This window comes from Ambystoma mexicanum, chromosome 9 (assembly GCF_040938575.1).
Source record: "Ambystoma mexicanum isolate Mex_15411 chromosome 9, UKY_AmexF1_1, whole genome shotgun sequence".
NCBI lineage: Eukaryota > Metazoa > Chordata > Amphibia > Caudata > Ambystomatidae > Ambystoma > Ambystoma mexicanum.
The window spans coordinates 746,172,041-746,186,854 of NC_090931.1; the positions used below are offsets into that span (position 1 = coordinate 746,172,041).

The following is a 14,814-nucleotide window of genomic DNA, read 5'->3' on the forward strand; positions in this document are numbered from 1 at the left end:
TAATCCAAGCCCAACTTGCAATTCCCTTGACCTCAACTGCCAACTTCATCTTGTGATTTGTGTTCTGATTTCCCGCCAAAACGTGCCCCTGACTACCCGCATGCGAACCTGGGCCACTACCGTACACTCAAAATTGCGATACCCACTTAACCTCTGTCACATTCTCAGTATTACTTCTGTGCCGCTATCACCCCCTCAAGCCACCCCCCCCAAGCCTGCTCACCTTGTTGTGCGGCAAGTGTGAGGGCCCTGCCACAGCCTTCAACTCCCTCCCTATAACAGCCAACACCCCCTAACAGCTCTTCCGTTCTATCCCCCACCACAGCACTCCCCCCTTCCTGCCTTAATGTCTGCTGACTTCAACCTCCTAATTCCTTTTTTCGCCCGCTCCCTTGGGATCGTCTCGCTAATGCCCCCCCAACTACATAGCCCAAACTGCCAGTAAAACCTTGGTGCGCCCCCAAAGCCAAAACACACAACCACGCCTTGGTAAAAAATGCCCAGCCCTTAGGCAACGCTTTGTCCACATTACTTTGACCTATGAACTGCATCCATCTCACCCCTGGACCTTGATAACTGACTTAAAAATCCACACGAAACCTTTCCCCAGACCTTTGATCCCCACCCCACCCTTTCTGGTAAACCGATGCACCCACCAGAATCACAACTTTAACTGGCGAATGGGCCTTCCATCCCCAAGACCTTGCCTGCTCCTCGCCCATTCCCTCTATCCCCTGCTTGAAAGCATCGCGTAATCGGATGCTGACCCGTGCATCTGCTGCACTCGTGCTTAAATTTGCACATCTTCCTCATGCAGCCTTCTTTATTGAAGGTCCAACATGCTGCTGAGGGCTGACCTCTGCCTCCTCCCCCTGCCCCCTCCGGGGTGGGGCGACCAAGGAAGGGCCGGTAAGGCACGGGTAAACCGCTCGCTGTGTGCAACGTCGCAGCTGGCCTCGTCGGTGCCATCCATTGCAGCCAGAGATCCATGTCGATCTCAGCCCACACCATCTGGCTGTCTTCTGCCATCCTCGCCCTGAACTCCTCGTCATATCTTACCCACGAGAAGCCCCCAAAACCTGTGAATGCCTTCCTTATCACATCCATGCATTTCAAAAGTGCCACGCACCTCTCTGGGAACTTCTTGCAGTAAACGCTTGTGTAGATAATAAAAGCTGACGTCCAATTCTCAATCGTGACCGGCACCTTTTGGACGAGAGGCCAACTCCCTCTCCTCTTCTTTAGAACCCTCCTTCGCCCTCACCTCCCTATGCAAGAGCTTAAAAAGTCCACAAATTCCCCCGCCCATATCTTATCTTTTGTTACCCCCATCAAATGCGTGCCCATTGGCTTCGTAGTGCCCATATAGGGCAAACTTTTATCCCTCCCGGTACCTTCCGCAGCCGCCTTCTTCGGGGCCTGTATCACCTTGGGTGCCACAGGCTCATTAACCTTGTCCGTCTGCACCGCCACAGAGGATACCCTCCTCTGTCTCCACGGCCCCCGCTGTCCGTAAGCCCTTTTCTCCCCCTGTCCCCTGTGCCCCAACCCTTCCCTTCCTGCCCCCCAACTTGTGACCCCCGTGTGCCAAGCCTCTCACCACTCCCCTTCCCTCTCACCTCTAGTTGCCTTGCCGTCGCCCAGCTGTATCCTGGCCTCCACTCCAACAATTCTCATTTCTTTCCTCAACAGGCTACTGCTGCGGGGACAAAACATAGCAGTCTCGCCTAACCAATTTCCCTGTCGCCCCCCTAAACCCCTACCCCCCCGATCTTGGCCTTCACCTTCCCACCTTAAACCCTCTTCTCACCTTTCACTCCCCCATACAACACTGTACCCCTCGTGCTCCCACTGCCCCACATACTCCTCCTCCCCTTCGCCATCCCCGATGTAATACCATGGCTGTTGCGAGCGCATGCTCGGGCCGGGCAGCTCCTCCGGTGAGCCTGGGGCATCCGCCCCGCCGCTCCGTCAACGTCTTCTCGGCGGGGCCGTAGAAACCCCTGTATGGTCCTTCCTTCTCGGGCGAGGGATCCTCTCCTCCACCCTTTGGTCCTCCGTGCTCGGGACCGTGCTGCGCCCTCTAGTCTGTCCTTGTAAGTCCTCCAGAGGGGCCATTCTTAAGCCCTCTCAGCCCTCTCTTGCCTCTGCCCTCTGACCTGCGGGGGCCGTACCATGCCCTCCGCTCCGGAATCCCCCTAGCCGGGGAGGCCATTCCACACCTCTCCCTCTCCTCACTAGTCGCTGACGACCGCTCCCTCCTCCTTCCACCTGCACCCTGCACTCTTCTGCAGGTATTTTCCCCCCTTACCCCTCTGCACCGCCACCCATCTCTGACCCCTAGCCTCGCCCCTGCTTGTCTAGCATCCCCTTGAAATCCCCTTCCACCAGGGTCCTCCACCCGCTCTGTCTCCCAACACCCTACTTGACCCCTCACCTGCCTCCCTTCCCTCCCCAGACGCTCTCCTGGGGATCTCCTTCTTGCTCCTCCTGACCCCTTTATCCCCAACCTCCCCTCCACCGGCCGCAGGGCTGCATGCCACCACTGCTGCGAGCGCCCCATCTGCCACCGCTCTCCGCTGTGGCCTCCCCCCACCGGCACCCTTTTCTCCTGTAACTTCACCCACAGCCCCCTCAAGCTGGGCTTTGGTTGCCCTGCTGATCATATCCAAGGCCTCCCTCAGAGCCTGGGCATCAACCCAACCCTTTTTTTTTTCCCCTGCTCTGACATCCTGCTGCACCAGCTCAGCCTCACTGGGTGCCACCACCCCTTTGTTCTGAAAATATACGCAGGCCCCCGAGCCAGATGCCTCCCCACGAGCCTGCCCTAAAAAGGTGGTTGGGAGCACAGGCTTCTAATTGAAACCTAAATATGTCCCCCCAGTACACTCAATGGAAACCCATTTAAAATACCCAATAGCGTAATACTATATGCTGTATTATTTTCCTACTCTTTATTTTATTATTTTTTTTGCTGCCTACTGCACAATGCGCCACTTGCGTGGCCCTTGTACCACCCTCTGGCTCTGTTCTACTGCACCACAGTGTATCTGCAAACGGGGTGGAGGGGGACCTCTGCGAGCAAAATCTGCGAGGTTACTTGAAGCCGCCCCCACGCTAGCCGCAGAGAGCAGACCCATGCCCTCTTAAGCTACCTTCGCCACTGTTTGCGTGCCGACCCTCTGAAAGCGGCCGCACTACCCCCTGGCTGATACAGGCAGGCACTGCACTCTTCCCGCGGAGCTGCGACAGCACAGCAACCTGCGCCGCCGGTTTTACGGACGCGCAGGGGAAACCCTTTTTCCTGTGCCCTGAAGCGCTCTCAACTTCCCCATCTGACCTGCCCACCCCTGCAGGCACCCACTACCCTTGCTCCAGACACAGCCGGATAGGGCCGTGTGGGCGAACCTGCCCAAAGCCCCCCTAACTTACTGCCCCCTACCGCAACTCTTATCTGCCTAACCAAACCCACACAGGGAAGGCTCAGGAGCAATGACACAGGACGACAAACGTTCGCCCCTACTGTCGCTTCCTCCCAAACCTTCCCTGCCCCCTATACACCCCTGAGGCACTCTGCACACAGGCCAGCTCGCTGGCCTGTGCAGTGCCCAAAAAAACCACGGGGGAAACGCTTTGCGTTCCCCCCGCACCCCCCTTCACATTGCATCCAGCCTTCAGTTTGGATCTCAGACAGCACATGTCTTCCGAAATACCCTACGGAAGCCATATCTGTCTCAAACTATCCATATAATCTTCTAAAATCAATACAAAACAGACTGAGACTTTCAAAGTGCACATCTTTTTAGGGATGAAAGATTTAAATTATAAAGAAATGGCAGCTCACAACTTTGTGGCCATCTTAGGGCAGCAGTCCTTTCCTCTTGCTTCCTGTGAGACCTTTATCCAAGAATGACAAGGCAAGGTAGATGACTGTTGAGTCTTCTTGGTGCAGGTGCCGGGTGGCGAAAAAGTCATCTAAATGTTTTGAGCATACCCGAGCAGGCCTTCACACTGATAGCCACCAACAGAAGGTCATTAGTCGCAAATGTTGCGGGAGCGATCAAGACCCTATAAGAGTATGTTTCTCCCTCTCTTCTTCCTTCTTTCCTACTGACGGCTGGTTGCATGCTCCCATTGCATATGGTTCTTGCAGGTAGACCGATTGAGGCTCCACACCTGATAATTTCAGCGTCTATCCCTTTTAGGCAACTATCCTAATAGAATGTTCAGCCATCGTCAATGTGGAGAATTGGAACTTTGCTTCAGATACTGGATGACTGCAACCACGGAGAGTGAATATACTCTCTGGATTGCCAAAGTGTGATGCTGGAAATGCATTGGAGGGACAGAGCCTCCCTGTCCTTGTTCTGTAGTCCTTTTTCGTGTATGTTCTGTGTTATTTTCTGCCCAGGAGTCCATATGGGACTCCTGGCAGTGCAGCTCTTCCTCTTTTTGGTTTGGTGTACAGACCCTTGGGATACCGTTATGGCACCCATGGGTGGGGGTACAACCCGGTACCCCTAGTGTATGTTTTTGGGCACCTGTGTGTGGCCCACAGAGCAGGGTATGGGCTGGTGGCAGCTCCATGCTGAATTTGACAGGTGCTCTTGAGTAGCCTCCATTTTGGATACCCAGGCCCTGCCATTGCAATCAGTTGATTCCTGATAGGAGACAAGATGGCCCCTGCGGCCTCTTGCTTTGTATTGCCTGTTACCTTGTTTTTCCCAAAGTCCTGGGAAGCCCTGACGCTGTCCCTTCCCCCTGACTGGCTGTTGGGTGGAAATTCCATATCTGGTATTGTGGCGAAGTCCAGGCCAGACTGGCTGGAGCCTTCCCAGTGACTATGTTGTGGGTATACCCTTGGGTTGGGTCCTGGGTGAATGGAGTGTGTGACCAATATGCACTTCATGTTATGGGTGTCTGGCTTTTGGTATGTAATACAATGACGGAGACAGCCCTGCCCGAAATTGGTTTGAATGCAGTGTGGAGTGCTGAATGGCTGGTTACTTGTCCCAATACACATTCCTTGTTGTGAGTGTCTGAGAGGGAGGAAAATGGTCTGGATGCACAGTGATCCCTGAGTGATTAGTTGCCGGAGTGTGACACAGCAGAGTGAATGAGAGACAGAACTGGGGCCCTCTCACTGCTAGAAATCGTTCAGAAGCTGAAGACGAGACTGATGCTTGATCTCGACTGCCGAGCCCGAAGAAGAAGGTTGACTGCTGTTACCTTCACGGCAATCTGAAAGCCGCTGTGACGTCGAGACTGATCCGAGCTACGAGGGACCAATGTGCACCGTTAACCTTTGCTGAAGCGCCCTGGAAGTCAGCCTTCGAAAGACTGTCAACCGGAGACGGGGACCGCCAAGGAGAATGAAGAGAAGTACCGAACAGCTGTCCACCGTTGTCGACCAGGGTTCGCAGGTTTGTTATAACCGCTGGAGGCCTGTCAAAGCTGTGTTGCCCAGAAGCGGGAACCGCTTGATGCCGAGCCGCCAACGACCGGAGCCACAATGCGCCATTGATTAAAGACACTTTGAATTCAAGGACGCTCTCGCCAGCACCGCCAACCACTTTGTCCCGCCGGAGAAAGTCAAGGCTTTCACCGACGTGCCGAGGAGCATCCGCCGGTGGGTTTCCCGCCACCCAAAGACCGCATTGACGCCGGATGAATCGACACCTTTGCTGGGCCAAAGTTCTTCAGTGACTCTTAACAGCCACAAACCATTGTCGTCGAGGTGCACCGCATGCCTCCTCTTCGCAGGACGTCCCTGATTGATAGTCTACGAGCACCGCCAGGACCGAAGCTGCCGCCTCAACGTCTTTGTTCACCTTTTCTCGTGGGATCTCGACGATCCGTGGCTCCTGCCTTAAAGGGAGCCGCCCAAGAAGGATCCGTTGACGACTCACTGTCGAACTCTGCTATTCTAGGTACATTGGGGTGGTAGAACCATTTTAGAGGGAAATAAGACTTGTATAAACAGGATATGGACTGGGCTTGTATTATATATTTATTTACAGGTTGCCCAAGTGGGCAGATCCTCATACAGAACTTTGCCTAGTGGTAGGCGCCCAGTATTCTGCCTATTGTTTTAACCAACCTGCTTTCCTCCTATGTCTATTGTTGGTTCACATTATTAACAGATTTGTATGACATTTGAACTGAGTACAGTTGATACATTTTAATGTAATCAAAGAGTAATTGTTGTACCACGTGGAAACTGTATATATTTACCATTTTAGATTATCTTGAGCACAAAGTGTGTTATTGTGATTGTGTACATAACTTGAGTTTATTTATCTAAAGAACTGTGTTTTCACTAACCTAGTGTGTGGAAATTCCGTGTGGGTGCTTGGGGACTACACTGTACTTAAGAACCAGCCTGCATCACCTCCTGAGAGCTTAAGCTTTGATTGCTCGCCCAACATTACCAAATAGAGAATCTTGGCTGGGGTGCTTTGTGCCTCTAATCTGCTATATAGAGAGCAGGAGTACAGGTATCCCCCTCCAGTCTTTTCACAAAGGTTCCCTTCCGGCTGTTCACCTTCCTTTCCAAATTTGATAAGTCACTCACCAGAGTTTAGGGCTGTACACTGATGACATTTTTTACTGCTCACATTCTTGCTTGTAGACCTGTTCGAGCAGCCATGAGGGCACGATTGCCATCTGCCTCACAAAAGTGACTTCTTGATCTAGATTTAAGGCTCCATGCTTTCTTTGGCATCTCCCTTTCTCTCTCTCGCTTGGGCCTAAGAATGTTCCAGATTGATTGTGATTTGCACCATGAATTACTTCTTGAGCATCAGTTTGCTGAGCCTTGGATGTCCCTTGTAAAATATAGTAAATGCCCTTTTCACCACTATAGCCCATTTATCTGCATAGTTGCATTCTTTAAGCAATATTGTTTGCAAGTAAGACCAACCTTAAGGAAGGACGTTTGAGGTAAGGTCAGTGCATTGACATCCTTGAGACTTTCTTAACATTTGCCAGGTGTTGTCTGCATACTTTGGGAGTCTTTCTCAATCTGGAGGTACGCAAAAAGCAAGAGTATAAAGCATGTGAAATCATTTACACATGCTTTTTACAAACTGCCAGATTTTCAAGCATTTCTATAGTACTATTAGGGCTCGGATCCTAAATGGTAACTATGCCCCCCATCTCTTCTGTCATAGAATTCCGTAATGCATCTCAGCCTACTGAGAGCACATCACTGCTGCCAGAAGATCATCCCACTGGCTCCCCATAAAGGAGAGGATCATCTTCAAAGCCCTGACCCTCACCCACAAAAGCATCCACCTCTCTGCACCAGCATACCTGTCTCAAAGAATCCACCCTGCCTCCTCCACAAGACCAACTAGGACCCCCCTATGCCAACTTGCTCACTGTATCCAGGGTAAAAAGAGCTAGAGCAGGTGGCGCCAGCTTCCCCTACCTAGCCTCACTACACTGCAATGCCCTCCCCACTGCCCTGCGAGCCGAACCATCACTCACTGTCTTCCGTAAGGCCATGAAAACCACCTTGTTCGCCTAACCACCCCACCTTCTGATATGACGTCCACCCCTTCCCCGAGATACGACAAGTTGTGTACGTTTTTATGCATAACATGTATAACATCTCTGCTTTCCAATGCACTGTACGTAAGCTTACTGTAACTAAGTCTCCTACAAGTAACAGCGCCACAATGCACCTGGGCTGTCTTTGCGCTATATGAATGGGCGAGATGCCGTGGAATCTACCAACTTTTTTGCACCAGAAATGTTTGCATTATAAAGTGTAAACTAGCATTAATGCACAAAGGGGACTGCATGCACGGAAGTGTACAGCGATGCGCTGCCCCTGTGTAGTTAGCATGGACTTTAAAACGTAGCCATTTTATGTACATAAACATGGCTCAACATTTGCTGCTGAGATAAGTGGTCTTTGGCCAGACTGTGTTGCAGATCCCACTGACCAGTGCTGAGTGCTTGGATGCCTTTCCTCTCCATTGGCGTAGCTTGGTTTTCTGTCAGGAGTGTGGATCCACATATTTCTGGAGCTGGATAGGTTACTCCATCGAAATCAAGCGGAGGCCGAAGTGAGCAGGGACGTAAGGGGAGGAGTAGCATTTTTTTACCTTAATAGTTCCATGCGAGGTAAATATTCCAAGTTACAAGGTATACTATCCAGGCATAAAAAGTGACTCTCCCCTGAATTGTCTGTGTGCATGCAGCACACCATTTCTTACGCATCAAGAGTAAAGCATCACTCACTAATGGCTAAGATAAGCCTCCTTGTTTTACTTGATAGGATTTTAAGGCTAAGGGCTTCATTTTGGATCTTGCTTAGGTGGTAAGTGACAGAAGAAATGTGAAGGAAGTGCTGTTTTCTGGATGGTGTGGATGGGTCTGCAAGAAGAGCCTGCTCCGCTTTAAGAGGCACATCTTGTGAGGATTGCTGTGTGTTGTTATTCATCCTTAAATCCCTCACACAACCGTTGAGGGGCAAAAGTAATAGCTTGTTTCTTGGATCTATGGGTGCTCTTGACCTGATGTGTACCCACTTTCGATTTGTTGCTGACGTGCATATCTAGTATTCACATAAATAAATCTACCTCTGGACCACTTTGCGTCACTATCGTTCTTTCCCACAGCATCTGCCAAAGCCTGTACTGCCAAAGAGGGCAGGCTTATTACAAGTTATTGTGTGACGGTGTCACCCTTGAAGGGCGGACTCAGGCTCAGAGCAAGCCACCAGCTATGTAATGCGACCCCTGGAGCTGGTAAATGGAGCCAGAGGTCTCCCATTCAATCCTTTGTTACCCCACCACACACCCTGCAGTTCCCCCTTCAGGCAGAATTCCCTAATGTAGCCCACCAGGATATGTTATTACATGAGGAAGAAGGGAAAGTGCCCCTTTGTGTCAAAGCCGGAATATTAAAAAAAAGCACAAATCACCATGTTGGCAGAGATCTAGGGTAGCACTCAAGAGAGGTGGTGTTCTAGCAGTCAAAGAAGCAGAGGGCGAGAACAGGCAGCGACCAATTAAAATGGGTCACACGCTGAGAGACTTGAGACTTGCAGGCGATTATAGAGCAAGGAGCCTCCTGAGGTCTGTTTACCCAGAAGCTGGGAACAGCCAGAGAATACTGAAGAGGACTAGGAAGACAGAGGCCTGCTTGGTGTTTAGCCCAGATCCCGGTGATAAAACAGCCAGTTCCAAAAGTAAGTTTGCAACCTTGAGAACCTGAGAAAGGTCAGTAGATGTAGCCCAGGAAGGGACTCGACCCTCCAATTTCTAACCCACCACCAGGGTGGGACCTTAATGTGGTGCTTGCTAAACTCATGGGACCCCCCCCTTTGAACCCATGCATAAAGCTAGTCTCGAACACCTGACTTAAAAACTGCCTTCTTAGTAGCCATTACATCCATAAGAAGGGTCAGTGAAATTCAGGCTCTGTCAGTGCAGGATCCTTTCTTTAGTATACATAAGGATAAACTGGTTTTACGAACTCACCCTAGGTTCTCACCTAAGTTTATTTCCAAATTCCATGTTAACCAGTCCATTGAGCTACCGGCTTTTTTCCAAGAACCCAAAAGCTCTGCTGAGGTGAAACTACACACACTCGATGTGCGAAGAGCGGTCCTCTACTACGTAGACAAGACCGGACCGCTAAGAAAAACAGATCAACTGTTTGTCTCCGTGGCTACAGGCAGAGAAGGAGATCGCGTCGCTAAAGGCGCCATCTCTAAATGGATAGTTAAATGTATCCAGCTGTGCTACTCCCTTTCAGAAAAGACACTGCCTTTTACGCCACGGGCCCACTCCACTAGAGGTACTGGGGCCACTCTGGCTTTCATTGCAAATGTACCCCTTGGCACCATTTGCAAAGCAGCTACATGGAGCTCTAGTCACACTTTTACTCAGCACTACTGCATTGACACTCGTTCCAAGACAGATACTCAAGTGGGACAAGCGGTTCCAAGACATTTGTTCGCATCCCATCTCCTTCTTCTAACACTGCTCACTAATCTATGCACAGCATGTGATCTAAGCAGATTCCACAAGCCTCAGAAGGGATACATTACTCACCGTAATCGTATTTCTGATGCTTGTATCTGCTTAGATTGACATGTGCCCGCCATTCCTCCCCTCTGAGAGAAGGCGTATGGATGCTTGTAGTCTTATCTATCTATCTGCGTGGATATTCTGTACTCGCGCTACTCCTCATGCTACTTCATGTCAGATAAAATACTATCTGAGGGTCATACACGCTTGAGGGATCATGGGTACAGTGGACGTCACACTAGGGATATTATTACTGGCACGCCCTAGTTCGACGCCCCTTTTCGAGTTTCGAAAAACAAACTGTAATACTCTGCAGCTTCCACTAGATGTCGGCCTATGCACAGCATGTGAATCTAAGCCGATAAAAACAGAAATAAAATTACGGTGAGTAATGTATCCCATATAGCGGAATATATTTGATTCACTACAGTAGGTGCTAGAAAAAAGAAACATTTTGAATAGTATCTGAAACAAAATGTTCGCTGTGTTGGTTAAAATGTAGTACTACTGTATACAGTCGAAAGTGTTTATTAAAGCATTTTTAAGCGGAATAAAAAAATGTACATTTGATTTTATCATGCCACTCCAAATATGGGAAATGTCAAGGTTTCAGTTTACTTAAGCTCATTCATGAGAAGAGAGCACAATCAATCTATCTTTCTTGGACATTTTCTCAAATGTGCTGAAGCCATTGAGTGACAAACATGCCGCACAAAAAACAAACATCATTTGGAAAAGTTCCATCTGATGCAAAGCGAAAATCAGTATCAAGGGCTTTTGAAACACAAAAACAAACAGCAACACGACTTGCCGACCAGAGGACAAGAGCAACTTTCTCCACGGCAAATGAGATGCCAGAGCAAACTGAAGCAAGACTTGCCGACAAGAGCAACATCCTCCAGGGCACATGAGACCCAACTCGATCAGAACACAGGAAACGCTGGGTATCCCAGATAGTACTATGTATTAATGACATGATATTTTTATGTTCATGTCAATACTGAGGAAAAATATTACAAACTAAGAAATGGAACAGAAGAAACATTAAACAGTGGAATACTTTGATCATTGAGGGAGCTAACACAAAACAATAACATTTATTTTACCACAAAGGTCAGAATGTAAATTCTGGCACTGCCAAGCCTGGGCCTGGAGTGGTGTACTCAGCCCTAAAGATAAGGGGTGTATCAGGCAGTTTTACTCCCTAAAGATATGCAAATACTCCCAAACAAATTAGGAAACGGACACTTAGAACCTTGTGCCCCTGCTTTCACCCACAGAGCTACATGGATAATTTTGGCCCAGAAGTGCACATAGTACCACAGGACGAAACAACTATTATAACTGCCTGATCGGAAGAGGTAAATATGTATCTTAATGGCAATGAATATCTAGGTGTAAAGAAATAATTATCGCAAAAACATTTCTGTTTTTCAGTTAATACATATCCTTCCGTGCGCATAAAATACTGTCATTGGGAATTGAACTACATTTTTTACTCCCTAAAAAAAAAAAAAAAATCATTTTACTCCCAAATTAAAAAAATAGAGTAAAATATTACCACTTCCAAATCTTATCTGGCGCACTGGCTGTACTCAAGAATAGAGTATGTTTAAAGTTGAATATTATTGGTAACAGACGGTTAGGAAATGAATTTGTCAAACCAGTATGGTTAAATTTACAAAAGCCTGGCATCTTGATGCCAAAAAGGTTAGTGCAAGTTTGTTCTGTGTCTTAACATGCTAGACAGTGAGAGAGGATGGTGCATTACTTAGGAGTAGCCTGCAAAAGTATAGTAATATGTATCCATCGATTGTGCGAAAATATACCCTGTGCTCCCTATGGATGGATGCAGTTTACACTCGACTGTCGCACATCAACCTCTGCCTTTCACACGAACAGGGTAGGTAGATAAGTGTCTATTGTCTGTCCTTCTGCATGCAGTGACAGTCTGGCATTCTTTTATTTGAAATGTATTGATGATCCGATTAGGTCTTTGGCTCATGAGTGGTCAGGCTGCAAGCCTTCCAAAGTCCCTTTGTGTGTTGAAACCATGCACAAGAGAAGCAGAGGACAAAATGCCCTACTATGAATGGGCAGGTTCGGAAAGTTGGGAGGAGCTACAGGCACTTTTAATTTGAATTCTTCCCACCTGGACTCCAGCCCCACCAAGGGCGTTCCACCTACAGCGCGTTGTGACCATAATAATGGTGCAAGGCGCTATACAAATGACACATTACATTACGTTACATAAATCATCATCATCTTACACGTGAACGGAGGATAGCACAGGGACAACGCGCTGGTCTTGGAAACAAGACCACGTAGAGCAACAGAGGTTCAAATCCCGGATCCGTGTTTAGAAACCGAACTCGGGTACGGTATTAGGCGCGTTATAAAAAACAATTAAAATCTGCTTTGTTTGGTATAAAAACCATCAAAGCATACCCCACAAAACAGTTTATAAAAACATAAAGCTGAAAACCATGCAGAGAAAATCAATGTGCGTGCTAGCAGACCATTAAGCATATCATGGTTGGAAAAACAATTTGTTACCCACAACTTCCTGAAGTACACCTACAGAACCCATAAGCATTTAAAATGCACAATTTGGCGGGGTGCATCTACAGAGCACAGTCACCAGTTTTGCTGAATCATTTGATTTAGTATAATGTCACTACTCAAATTCAACCACTGTGGAGGAAGTTGGTTTGTTCTTATCACTCTAGACCTCCTTAGCAATGCTGGCGGAGGAATTTGGCTACAACATAGACAAGTGTTACGATCACCAGAATGTTTACAATAATAAATTGCAACTTCTATCCGACTGATATCTGCCAGCCTAAAAGAGGGAAATGAGTACCTGGCTCTAAAATCTGTATAGCCTGTGCAAAACCGCATTAGGTGAACAGGTGACTCGGCTTGAGCTCCACACACTGGGCAGGAGGCACCATTGGAACTATTCCAGTTATTTTTGAAGCTTGCAACCCTCAAGATGGTAGACCCGAGTTCAAAAGTTCATGTGCAAAGCATGGGCTTATAACGTCTAGGTAGAGGTCCAACCCGAAGTCTTGTTTAGTTCTCAAGTAAGTCAAACCACTCCTAAGCTTAAGGCATGCTTCTTCCATGGATTGCCTCCATGCCTCGATGCCACCTTTTTTCACCATCTCATTGGACCCTTTGTACATACCATATGGTGACTCCCAAAGTTCAGCAAGGTTGAGTTTGATTAACCAATGTTACACATGCCGGAACCAAGGGAGCAAGGAGCATCCTTCTGAAGACAAGATGTGTCTAAGCACATATCTGAACCTGCGCCGACGTGGAGCCGACCATATCCTGGTCCAATATAGGAGGGGTTTGAAGCAAATAAGATCTTCAATTGGACATAGATTGCACTCTATGTGAAGGATGGCGTTTGGGGCAGTCACTGGTTGCATAAGCAAGGATTTCATAAATGTATTTTCCACAGGGCCTAGAGCTTCAGCTCACGTATGCCCCCAGATCCCAGCACCCTAAACGGGTGCTGGTAGGGCTGGGAATCTTATATAGCCAGAATGCAGTGGTCACTGCACCCCGAACATCTCCTTATCCCACTGCTATACTTCTCCAGAGTCACAGTGGCTTTGGTTGGTTGTGTCCAAAGACCATTTTCAGAGAATCTATTGCCCAGGTAGTCCTAGGCGGATACCTGCTCAAGTTTTGTACTGTCAATTTTGATACGTTGGTATGCTTGACTAATCGTTGCCTGAAGACCATGGTTTTAGTTTTTGCTTTGTTCAGCTCCAGGCGTAGCTCTTTACATTTACTGGTAAATGTGGCAATACATCTGGCAATAGTGTGCTTAAGACCCACCGAGGTAGTTAACACGAGCACTGCATCATCGGCAAAAAATAACGTCCGTAATGAATCTTTGCCCCTCTTGGGAGGGTCCAGGCAGTTGGCTTCCAGCTCCTCAATTACCTTTTTGATGTATAGGTAAAAGAGAGAGGCCAAAACACACCCCTGCCGCACACCTCTCTGGACATCGTGTGAAGCAACAAAACCAACAAGCATTGGCAAAGCCAACCGTTTGTGATTTGTGTAGGTATGGGATAGGCAATGGCTAGGTACCGATATAATGGTACTAACTGGTCATAAGATGGCAAGACATGGAAAATAGATTGATTACCTGGGCATATAATGGCAGTACATGGTAAATGCCCATCTAAAACCTCAAGCCAAAAATGTTGGCTTTGTTGTTTGTTATTTAACAGTGCCTGGAAAAGATTTAAATCAAGTGGCTGAAGCCATACTTGGTTAAGAAATTCGTTTTACACCCATAGCCGTTTACAGTTACAATTAAGACATTAACTCTCAGCAGACTGCTTAGGAATAACACTTGCAGGCTAAAGTTTGATGTTACTTCTTGATGGAGCAATCTTAAGAGATCCCAGGAGGATGTTTTGGGCTGGGGGGCGCAGTTGGTGGGTGGGAATGGCCATATGGATTAGCATGAACATGGGCAGTTAATGGGTGGGTAAATAGCCAAAAAACACCCACAAGCTGTATGCCTCTCGTCACATGTTCTCTCCCTCCTACCTGTACTCCACTGCCATCGTTTTGGCTGATTGGTGTTGGTTAAGTGCCACCTAATATCCCATACAAAAATTCCATATGATAACCGGACCTAACAATACCCAACCAGCTATGATAACAAAACCGACATCTTGTGCCAAAAAATGAAAAGGGATGAATAAATATGAAATTCAAAAAGGAGCAAACGTCC

General features: G+C 48.1%; 1 protein-coding gene across 1 annotated transcript in view; it reads left to right on the forward strand.

Moving 5' to 3' along the window:
- Nucleotides 1-14,814, forward strand: part of NAB1 (NGFI-A binding protein 1) — a 226,022-nt gene that overhangs the window by 87,131 nt on the left and 124,077 nt on the right. The gene's annotated exons all lie outside the window — the stretch shown is intronic.